The 10748-nt window shown below is 34.3% G+C and overlaps 1 pseudogene; it reads right to left on the bottom strand.

Moving 5' to 3' along the window:
• Nucleotides 1-276: 276 nt before the first annotated feature.
• LOC103245160 (receptor-type tyrosine-protein phosphatase S-like) lies at nt 277-10459 on the bottom strand (annotated as a pseudogene).
• Nucleotides 10460-10748: the final 289 nt, after the last annotated feature.

The raw sequence follows: 10748 nt of genomic DNA, 5'->3' as shown, positions 1-10748 counted from the left end.
TGAACGAGGTGGTTGTTCATTACTATGATTTCTTCTGTCCTTGATTTTGAATCCTTGAGGTATTGGTAAATAAAAACCTGCAGATGCCTTGTCAGTAAGGATTCAAGTTAGGTTATTAAAGTGTGAAATCTTACTCCACTGGAATGATTTGGTTTAATTTTGTGCATGTGTGTTATAGTCCCACTAAGTAGTTGTTAGTTAAAAGTTAAGAAGGACTTCTCAGACTCCATGAATATTGAAGGACTATAGTAAAAATCCAGAATGGGTCAGAGATTTCTACATTGTATATTGATCAAAGCTGCCCAGCTACTCTAGGACAACTCAGTAGCAAAACCAATACTCATTCTCTGTTTGTACCATGGCTGGTCATTGCGTTCTTAATGTTTTGGTGGTCTGGAAGATATCTACAACTCCTTCATACTGATTATTTCCAAAACAATGCTCAATGTTATGAAGATTTTACTCCTTCCTAGCTCACATTACAATGAACTGAAATAGGTCCATCTTGACCACAGTACTCTTTTGTTTTTATGCACTTGGCCAATGAAGTCAATAAATCTTTTTCCAGACTTTGACACTTTTTACTCTGACCAGTCAGTAAACTGGAACTGTCTCACTGTTCAGGACCAGCTGTCCTTGGCATCTATTCCCTTGAGATAAACTATGGCATCTTGTACTCGGCCATAGGATCTACCACAAAGTACTGGTATCTTGTGGATTATTCTTTTGGTCAGTATTGGTGACAATTTTCTCCACCCATTTCACACAACTTGATGAAATTATGTTTCCAGAGCATCCACTAGAAGTCCTCAGTGATCTCTTTCAAGGGTCCCTAATGTAAGCTTTCTGTTGTTCTTTACTCATCAATAAAACTGGCATTGATGTAACCAGATCCTTCTACTCCATGGATAAGCTGCAAGTACGACCTTGTGGATTCATGTGGTGTAATATTAACAAGTTGATATTTGAAATTACTGCATGGAAGATTGGCACTGACGAATCCTGAGATTTGAGCTTTTGAGCTGGTTAGATGCTTAAATTTGAGCACCATTCCTATGACATTTTGTCCCGTCTCTATTTGTGTCAGTTTCTAATATATGCATACAAGTTTCTAGCTGGCACTTTGGTATTTACACAAGTAACTGCTTCTAACCGTGCATCATGGACAAAGATAGATTGGTCTCCTGCTTGAACCATGTAATTCCTCTGGGGTCTCATTAAAGTTGCATGGGCATAATTATCTATAGTTTTTTCATGCTTGATTCTTTCTAACATGGCATCTATGACAATGAAACAACCAGTCCAGCCAACTCTTGCAGATTCTGCATGGTGGAAGCTAAAGGGGGAGAAAGTACGTCACATGGTGAGAAAGGGAGCAATACAGCCTTTGTCAATTTGTAAATCAAATTGTTGTTGGGATTTTTTGGTTGTTTTTAGTTCAGTATATATTCATGATAGTAATCCTTTATAAGTTATATGATTTGAAAATATCTTCTCTCAACCTATGGTTTGTGTTTGTCACACTTGGCTGACAGTGTCTTTTGATTCACAAATGTATTATTATTATTATTATTTTTAGAGATGGAAGTCTCCCTATTTTGCCCAGGCTGGACTTGAACTGCACTCAAGCAATCCTCCTGTCTTAGTCTTCTGGGAAATTGGGACTACAGATGCATACCATCACATTCTAATTTTAAAAACTTTATGAATTCCTATTTCTTTATTTTTGTCTTTTTCTGTGCCTTTGGTGTCATATCCAAGAAAGCATTGCCAAATAAATCTCATGAAGCTTTTTCTTATGCTTCTTATAACAGTGTTACAGTTTTAGTTTACCTTTAGGTTTTTGGTACATTTTGAATTAATTTTTGTATAAAGGGTCCAACTTAATTATTTTGCATGTGGATATCCAGTTTTCCCTGCACCATTTGTAGAATAGATAGTCCTTTCCCCATTGAATGGTTTTGGTACCCTTGTCAAAAATCATTAGACCATGTATGTGAGGATCTATTTCTGGGCACTCTATGCTATCCCACTGGTCATAAGTCCTTGATGCTAGTACTTTATGGTTTGACTATTATAGCTATGTAGCAAGTTTTCAAGTCAGGGAGTGTGTGTCTTTTGGGTTTGTCCTTTTTCAAGATTACTTTGACCAATGTCCCTTGAAATTCGATATAAATGTTAGGGAAGATTTTTCTATTTCTGATAAGTACATCACTGGGATTTTGACAGGTATTGCATTGAATTTGTAGCTCACTTTGGGTAGTATTAACATCTTAATAATATTAATCCTTCCAATTCATGAACATAGAATGTCTTTCCAATTATTTATGTCCTCTTTAATTTCTTTAAGCAATATTTTGTAGTTTTTGTTGTACAAGTTTTTAACCTTCTTGACTAATTCCTAAGCATTTTATTCTTTTTGATGCTATTGTAAATGCAATTTTTTAAGTTTCCTTTTCAGATTGTTCAGTTAGTCTATGAAAATGTAACTGATTTTTGTGTGCTAACTTTATATCCTCCTGCTTTGTTGAATTTGTTATATCTATATTTTTTGGTAGAATTTTTAAGGTTTTCAATATATATGATTGTGTCATCTGCAGGGATAATATTACCTCTTCCCCTCTTCCTTTTCCATTCATATGTGTTGTATTTCTTTCACTTGACTCATTCATCTGGCTAGAAATTCTAATACTATACTGAAGAGAAGTGCCAAAATTAGCAACCCTCGCCTTGTTCTTGATATTAAAACTTTTAGTTTTTCATAATTGAGTATGATATTCACTGCAAGTTTTCATATATGGCTTTTATTATGTTGAGTGGTTTCCCTCTATTCTTAGTTTGTTGAGTGTTTTATCATGAAAGGGTGTTAAATTTTGTCAAATGCTTCTCTTTGCATTAATTGGGATGATAATGTGTGCTTTTTTTAGTACTTTCTTTCTGTTAATGTGGTGCCTTGCATGGATTGGTTTTTGCTTGTTGAATCATCTTTCCATTCCAGAAATAAATCCCATTTAGTCATAATGCATAATGCTTTTAATATGTAACTAAATTTAATTTGCTAGTGTTTTGTTTCAGATTGCTATATCAATGTTTATCAGAAATTTTGGTCTGTAGATTTGTTTATCTTGTGATGTTTTTGTCTGACTTTAGTATCAAGGTGATACTGGCCTTATAGAAAAATTAGAAAATGTTCTCTTCTCTTCCATTTTTTGAATAATTTGAGAAAGATTTGTGTTAATCCTTTGAGTCTCCTTTAAACGTTGGTAGAATCCACCAGTGAAGCCATCAGGTCCAGGAATTTTCTTTGTTGGGATATTTTTGAGTACTGATTTAATCTTCTTACCAATAGTTACAAATCTATTTAGGTTTTCTATTTCTTCAAAATTTAGCCTTGGCAGGCTTAATGTTTTTTATAATTTCTCCATTTCACCTAGATTAGCCAATTTGTTAGTGTACAATTATGAATGTTTAATTTGAATTTCTCTGGAATCACTAGTAATGTCCCCATTCTAATTTCTGAATTTAGTGATTTGAGTCTTCTTTTTTTATAGCTGTTCTATTCGAAGTTCTGTCAATTATTTTGATCATTTTAAATAATCAACTTTTGGTTTCCCTAATTTTCTCTATTGTTTTTCTATTCAGGGCTTCATTTTTCTCTGCTATAGTCTATTATTTCCTTTCTTCTGCTATATTTGGCTTTAAATTGTTCTCTTTTTCTGGTTCCTTAAGTTGCTAAGTTAGGTAGTTGATTTCATATCTTTGTTGATTTAAACATGTTTATAGCTATACATTTTTCCCATTAGCACTACTTTCACTATGTCCCATAAGTATTAGAATATTGTGTTTTTGTTTTAATTTATTTCGAATTACTTTCTAACTGTTGCTTGTTATTTTTTCTTTGATCCACTGGCTGATTTGGAGTTTGTTTTTTAAGTTCCACAAATGTGTTCATTTTCCCATTTTCTTTGTGTTATTGACTTCTAACTTCATCTCATTATGTACAGAGAAGATACTTTGTACAATATCTATATTTTATATCTATTAAGACTTAGTTTGTGGCCTAACACAGTCTGCCTGGAAAATGTTTCATCTGCAGTTAAGAAGCATATACCTATAGTTGTTGCTGAGTGAAGTGTTCTGTACATGTCTGTTAGATCTAGTTGATTTATTGTGTTAAGTCCTCTGTTTTTTTTACATATCTTCTGTCTGGTTGTCTATGGATAATTGAGGATGAGATATTGAAGGCTCAGACTATTACTGTATAACTTTTTATTTCTTCAACTTTGTCAGGTTTTGCTTTATATATATTTATAGTCTGTTATTAGGTATGAAAATATTTATAACTTTTATATCTTTTTGCTATATTGAAACTTAAAAAAAATAGTTATATTTTAAGTTCTGGGATACAGGCGCAGAACGTGCAGGTTTGTTATATAGTATACATGTGCCATGGTGGTTTGATGCACCCATCAACCAGTCATCTACATTAGGTATTTCACTTAATGCTATACCTCCCCTAGCTCCCCATCCCCTGACAGGCCACAGTTTGTGATGTTCCTCTCTCTGTGTCCATGTGTTCTCATTTTTCAACTCCCACTTATGGGTGAGAACATGTGGTGTTTGGTTTTCTGTTCTTGTGTTAGTTTGCTGAGAATGATGGTTTCCAGCTTCATCCATGTCCCTGCAAAGAACATGAACTCATCCTTTTTCATGATTGCATAGTATTCTATGGTGTAGATGTGCCACCTTTTCTTTATCTAGCCTAACATTGATGGGCATTTGGGTTGGTTCTAAGTCTTCGCTACTGTGAACAGTGCTGCAATAAACATAAGTGTGCATGTGTCTTTATACTAGAATTATTTATAATCCTTTGGGTATATATCCAGTAATGGGATTGCTGGGTCATAAAAATAATGACCAAAAGAGAGCAGAGGTGGCTATACAAAATCAGACAAAATAAACTATAAATCAGAAAAGTTGGCATGAACAAAAATATCATATATTAATAAAAATGTCTGGTTAGAAACACTAAGATCTTGGAGAGAAAGAAAATGCATTTAGGTACATTTTTACCACAGTTTTTCAGCACAGGAAACTTGCAAATAAAAACGAAAAGAAAGAGATGCTGAAGGAAAAGTAGCAGCTTGAACATTTGCAAAGTCACTGGGCTAGGAGAAAAGAAAACAAAAATAAAAACCAACATTCTTGAAGCTACCAAGGAAGATAGCACTTAATGAGGACAAGATCCTGAAGAAAAAAGTTATATATGCATGAAGTGATATGTAAGAAATTAAACAAAAATCATATACTAAAACAGCTATATAGGAAAAAGTTTATAGAATAAGAATATGAAGAAAAAGTATTTTATACAGCTGTGCAATGTATTTCTGTCTTACTTTAAGTGTTGTTCCAAAAGAGTCAGAGTTAAGAAAAATAAGTGTATAAAGTAAAAAAGTAATAAGGAGCTAAGGTTAATATATTATTGAAAAAAGAGTTTTCAAAATGAATCTAGTGTAGCCTAAGTATACAGTGCTTCTAAAGTCCACAGGAGTGTACGTAATATCCCACGTCTTCACATTCACTCACCACTCACTCACTGACTCACTCAGAGCAGCTCCTAGTCCTGCAGGCTCTATTTGTAGTAAGCGATTTATACAGATGTACCACTTTTAACTTGTTTTAATATATTTTTACTTTTCTATGTTTAGATACACAAATATTTATTATTGTGTTATAATAACCTATAGTATTTAGTACAGTAACATAACATACAGGTTCATAACCCTAAGGGCAGTAAATGACAATATCATATACCCTAGGTGTCTAGTATGCTATATCATCTAGATTTGTATAAGTACACTCTATAATGTTCAAATAACACTGAAATGGCCTAACGAAGCATTCCTCAGAATGTATCCCTGTACTTAAGTGACACAGGACTCTACATGATCAAATGTGTTATACTATATTTGTCATGAATTGAATACCACAGACTCTTTAGCCATTCTACCAGATTAACTCATTTCTGTGCATATGTAAATGCAACTTTTCTTTCCATCTGTATGTACATGAGGGGTATACAGAATTGGGATGAGTAGTAGGTAAATGACTACAACCCTTTGCAAGTAATTACAGAATGAATTGGGTTTAAAAAATATTATGCAACTAAAAGATATGATTGAGACTGAATTATAATAAATACAATAGAGACTGAATTGGGACTTTATAATACAAAATCAAAAAATAGTGATTGTGTCATTTTTATTATTTATAAAGTTTTATAAGTTTATATTTATAAAAATTCATACTAATAAAGTGTCAGTTCGGTGGTTTCATGTGTTTATTAGCAAAAAATCAAGTTGCTTCTATAAAAGTTGTAAAACTACTAAAGAAAAACTATAAGAACATTTATGGAGGAGTTTGTACCTGCAGTGCCTAAAGAGTGCTTGATGATGCTTATTTGATGATTAAATGGATAGGCTAATTTGTGTGGCTAATAGCCATGTATATATAAGCCTATATTTGATGGTCTTAAATTTCTTGGGCAATAATACTTTTCATATCCATGTATGAAAATAATCAACTTTTAAAAATCCTACACATCTTCTTAGCTACAAAGCCAAATGACCAAATGGCTTCCATAAATATGTATCAAACGTAATCTCTGTTTCAGCTACCATTGTGGCACAGGTATGAACTTAACATCTGCATCAAATTAGGATGATCTTTTTAAGAGCTGAATTGGAATGCTGCAGAATTCCACTAGAGACTGTGTGAAATGTGGATAGGAATAGCTAAAAACACTACAACTACTGAATTAGCCAAATCCTTCGAAATTGACAATGCTACATCCTGGAATGTAAAAATAAAAACAAGGATGCAACTGGAAAAATACATTTGAAGGTGCAAAGCATGCACTTGGTTGAACACTTATGCCAAGGATAGAGGAAGCAAAATGCAGCTGCACAGAACTGAAAATATTTTCTGGAAAGTAATGCTGACAGGTGATATGCTTTTAAAGAATGACTTCTTATTAACCATGCAAAAATATGCAAAGGTTGTTTTCACCTAGCATGTTCTGGGTCTACAAGACATTCTGCAAAGGTACTGAGGTCTGCTACCAAAAAAGGAAGAAAAACAAAAATAAATATTTCAATATTTCTAATATTTCTCCTGGTAAAAGCCCTGAAGTGATGTAAAGTGCCTGCATTATAATGAAAATGAACTTGAGCAAACCCTGCATTTGGATGTGGATTTTTCTTATGGATCACGATTTCTGAGTATGTGGGAAAGAAAAGGAGCATTATTTGTTATAATACTTTAACAACTATTTCAATACTGCTTGTTAGGCAATTTTTAGTAAGACTACACATAACATTTTAGGAGACATGTGGAAAAATAGTTGTTGACCAGTATTACTGTGGTATATAGGTGGAATGCAATTGCTCTTTGATACAAAGCTCCACAAACAAGTTGTTTTGTTTTGTTTTGTTTTGTTTTGTTTTTAAATTATAGGTTTTCCCAGTTAACCTGTAACTGTATTTTTTTTTTTTTCTTAGATAGATAAAGTGATGGAAAAGAAGGATGAATAGTCTGCCCAGGACTCACAATGTTGGTATTTCTTTCTTATAGTTAATTCACAGAGGTGGTTATCACTGGTAAATCTTTGTAGAAAATTCTCCATTCTTTTTTCTTTAGAAGTAAAAAGGGACTGTTTCATGTTTTATCCAAATTTACAACCAAATTGGTAAGGAAAATATGAGTCAAAGTATTTTCTAAGTCATAAATATTTTTGAATGTTTTTGCTACTAAAGTTTCACCATAACAAATCTCAAAGAAATAACAATATACTAATAGGGCTTTTATGCTCTTCAAGGAAGTTCTGATGGGAGCATTTAACTCTGGCCCCAACCTGGAGACTACTTGCTTACTTACTGTCCCTGAGGTTATAGTCATACCCTGAGGTCAGTGGCTTCAATCCTTCTGTAGTTGCTGGTCACCTGTGGGACAGAACTGAGTCCACCTCACATTCTGTGTTAGGCACAGCTGAAATTTAGTGAGTTCAGTTGGGCACAAAGCTGGGTAATGTTCAAATAGAATAAAGTAAAGCATAAAGCTGTATCTTTTTCTTAACCACCCTCTGTACCTACCCATTAGTAATAAATTTGACTAGGTGGTTAGAGTTTGGGATGTAGAAGCAACTCTAATGTTTAAGAGATGAGTCTGATAGTTTACTCTTTTTTAAAATAATTTTTGAATTTTGAAATTATTAATTTCTAAATAACACTCTCTAAAAAATCTAGATCAAAAATTGTTATTTCATCAGGAGCATTAACTAAATAAACATTGCTAATAATAACATTGAAAAGTATTACACACCTATTGGCTCAAGATTATGGCTTTTGGTAGAAGAAATAGCAGACCATAATTCAGACTTCATTCATTTTACTCTCAGCAGTGCCCATCAGGAGGAAAGGGTTTGCCAATCTAAATTTGAGCATGTTGGTGAAGTATGCATATGTCTTTACAAACTTATTACATAGTTTCATTTAACAAATCTTCAAGTTCAATTTCACCCACAATACTTGCCTTATAGAGATACATATCACAATTATTAGGTGAATTTATGCTTTTAGGGTTTGCAACATACATATATTTTCACAAGTTTATAAATTCTGTTTTTAAAGCCATCAGATGTTATGAGACTTACTATCATGAGAACAGCACAAGAAAGACCTGCCCCCATGATTCAATTACCTCCCACTGGGTCCCTCCCATGACATGTGGGAATTCAAGATGAGATTTCGGTGGGGACAGAGCCAAACCATATCAAGAGCTTAATTGACAAGTGAAATCATCCCACGCACCTGACCCCACTTGCCTGTACCTTTCATCGGAGGTCCAGTAAAAATGCCTGAAGCTCAGTGTCCATTTAGGGTTCCACTTTCTCACCAGGATGTCTGTACAAGAGATGCATAGGGATTATGAGAGAGTAAAGTATATACCTTTTTAAAGAGTTTGTTTACTATAATATTCTACTAAGTGCATTTATTATCTTGCTTTCTCACCTACCAAAAAAGGAAAAAATAATCATCTTAAATACATTTTTATAGATGATACTATCTTCAAATTCTTCAATAAGTGTTTTCCTGTATAATTTTTTAAAGGTTTATTAAGTGATAATGACTTACGGACAGATTATTGTATAGAAACTTGACTGGAAGGGATTCAGGAAAACTGAAGAATTGAAGTAATCACAGAGAAGTTCAGCTTCTGATTCACCTTTGTGGGTGATATTGTTATGCTCTCATCTTGAATTGTAATCCCCGTGTATCAAGGAAGGAGCCTGATGGGAGATGATTGGATCCTGGGGGTGGTTCCCCTATGCTGTTTTCTTGATAGTGAGTTCTCAGGAGAGCTGATGGTTTTAAAAATGGCTCTTCCTTCTTCACTCTCTCTTTCCTGCCACTATTTAAGACGCGCCTTGCTTCCCCTTAGCCTTCTACCATGATTGGAAGTTTGCTGAAGCCTCCCCAACCACGTGGAACTGTGAGTCAATTAAACCTCTTGATATGGTTTGACTGTGTCCCCACTGAAATCTCATCTTGAACTCCCACGTGTTGTGGGAGGGACCCGTTGGGAGGTAATTGAATCTTGGGGGTGGGTCTTTCTTGTGCTGTTCTCGTGATAGTTAGTAAGTCTCACAACATCTGATGGCTTTATAAACAGGAGTTTGCCTGCAAAAGTTCTCTCTTTTTTTTTTTTTTTTTTTTTCCCGGCCGCTATCCACGTAGGATGTGACTTGCCCCTCTTTGCCTTCTGCCATGATTGTGAAGCTTCCTAAGCCACGTGGAACTGTGAGTTCTCCATTAAACCTCTTTCTTTTGTAAATTGCCTAGTCTGGGCTATGTCTTTATCAGCAGCGTGAAAACAGACTAATACACCTCTTTTCTTTATAAATTACCCAGTCTCAGGTAGTATCTTTGTAGCAGTGTGAAAACAGACTAATACAGTGGGCATGTTCTGCTCCATACAATCTGACACTTGATTATAAACTACCATTCATATTGTCTAATTGTTGGCTGTACGTTTGTTCTTTTATCTCAAAAGAACCTGTTTTCTAATTAGTTAGTGCTTCATAGAGTGTTACTTTAGCCTTAGCTTGCTGCAAAAGAAAAATTTGGCCAGAAATTGGCTAGATATCTATCTGATCTCTCTTCCCTCCCTTTCTGCCTTTCTCTCTCTGGCGAATCTATTATCTGCGAATGATGGCATTTGAAAGCAAAGCAAAATGCAAAATAAGCAAAAATAAAAGTTCTCTGGTGTTAGAAGACAGAAGAATCTTTTGAAAATTCAATTAAAAATTAAGTTACCAGGCTTCTTCCTTAGAAATTCTGATTTGGTAAGTCTGAGGTGGTATCCAGGAATTTCCACTTAATAAGCTTCCTTGTAATTCCATTGCAGGTGATTCTTCTACCCATGTTGAAAACACTGGTTTAGGGAATCTACATTAAGCATGATTCTGGTTGGCAGAATTTACCATTTTCTAGCTATTCTACTGATATTTCCAGAACTGGTGATCTATGATAAAGTATTTGAAACTTAAGTACTCGATTCTGGCCATTCAAAACCCAGATTTTTCCCAGAAGGGCATTATTATCCTACTATGAACCCAACAGCCATTCCTGCTTTCCTTTTTATTGACTTTTGCTTGACCTACTCAGAAATAACTATTATTTGGGTCCAGC

This window comes from Chlorocebus sabaeus, chromosome 23, assembly GCF_047675955.1.
Source record: "Chlorocebus sabaeus isolate Y175 chromosome 23, mChlSab1.0.hap1, whole genome shotgun sequence".
In the NCBI taxonomy this organism is placed as follows: Eukaryota; Metazoa; Chordata; class Mammalia; order Primates; family Cercopithecidae; genus Chlorocebus; species Chlorocebus sabaeus.
Note: the sequence above shows the minus strand (reverse complement) of the source record. Positions and strands in the feature narration are given on the sequence as shown.